Source organism: Mus pahari, chromosome 5 (genome assembly GCF_900095145.1).
Source record: "Mus pahari chromosome 5, PAHARI_EIJ_v1.1, whole genome shotgun sequence".
NCBI lineage: Eukaryota > Metazoa > Chordata > Mammalia > Rodentia > Muridae > Mus > Mus pahari.
Window position 1 is genome coordinate 102,749,993 of NC_034594.1, and position 1,481 is coordinate 102,751,473.

General features: G+C 37.7%; 1 protein-coding gene across 1 annotated transcript in view; it reads left to right on the top strand.

The window, feature by feature from the left end:
• Window positions 1–1,481, top strand: part of Ubxn4 (UBX domain protein 4) — a 36,154-nt gene that overhangs the window by 28,318 nt on the left and 6,355 nt on the right. The gene's annotated exons all lie outside the window — the stretch shown is intronic.

A 1,481-nucleotide genomic window follows, 5' to 3' on the forward strand; every position in this document is an offset into this window, starting at 1 on the left:
AAAAAAAAAAAAAAGAACCCACCCCAGATGGTTGCTTCATTGCTCTGTTGTCTAGAAGACCCCACAAGACTTGCTTTACTACAACTGCTGCAAGTACATGGGAGACTGTGTGGGGAAAGGGCTCTGCTGCACGCCTGCTGGATGGCTCAGTGATTAAAAGTGCTATTGCCAAACCTAACAACCTTAGTTAGGTCCCAGGGCCCTCTGACCACCCCCCCCCCCATGTATGTGCCACAGTGTGCACCCCCCAGCCTCACACACAGTACTGTAAAACAAGCAACAAAGTGGCAGCTGTGCCTTTAAGTCTAGCTGCAACTAGGGCCTTTGCTAGTTTGGAAAACTTAGCCTAGTGACTCACCAACACATACTTGAATTGTTAACCAGCATTTCTTATTGAAAATCTGGAGTGGCCCAGCCTACACATTGACATGTCTCGAAATATGTTTTAAAATGATAACTATTCATTCCTTTAGTACATAGGCAAATCCCATTTCAGCATATCCTATGGATACCATTTTTCCTATTTTATTTTTATTTATGACTTTATTTTATTTATGGGTGTTGTGTGAATGTGTCATGTGTGTGTTGAGAACAACTTTCAGGGGTTGGTTCTCTCCTTTCACAGTGGGTTCCAGAGTCAAACTCAATTCATCAGGTTTATGTGACAAATGGTTTTAGTCACTGAGTCATCTTACTGGTCCATTATTTGATAGTTTGTTTTTCATTTTGCTTTTTATATCAAATACCACATGTTCTTTTGTTTTAAGATAAGTATACAAAATAATGAGTTTTAATTTTGACACAGTATCTTACAGAACATTTTCAAGTTCACATCCACTAACCCTTCAACTCTCTCACCCTTCCTCTTCCCTGAATCCTGTTAGTCTTTCTTTCCCTCAGTAGTACTTTATTGTCAGTGATGGTTTGTGTGTTTAGATCACTGTATATACTCATGTATATCACTATCCAGGGTACATATACATGAAGGCTGTAGTAGTTGTCTGATGTGCTCTATATGCTCTCCAGTTCTATCTACTTTTCCTATAAATGACATAATTTCTTTTTTTTATTCTGTTGAATAAAATTTATTAGTATACCACATTTATTAGTATACCACATTTATTGGTGTACCACATTTATTGATATACCACATTTTCTCCGTCTACTCATCTTGATAAACAGCTCAGCTGATTTTATTTTGACCACTGAGAATAGAACAGGATTATCTGCTACTTTTAGGTGCTTATGTCTCTATCACATTTGGGGTTTGTTGTTGTTTTTCCAAAAGCCAGGCATTGTGCGTAGTTCTTTGATCCCAGCACTTGGGAGGCAGAGTCTAGTGAGTCTCTGATATCTCAAAGCCAACCTGGCCTTTACCCTGTCTCTCAGAAGAAAAGGAGAGTGTGGGATTTAAACTGTAAATCTTAGATCTTTCACTGTTTCTTTCTTTTTTTTTTTTTTTTTTTTTTTTAGATTTATTT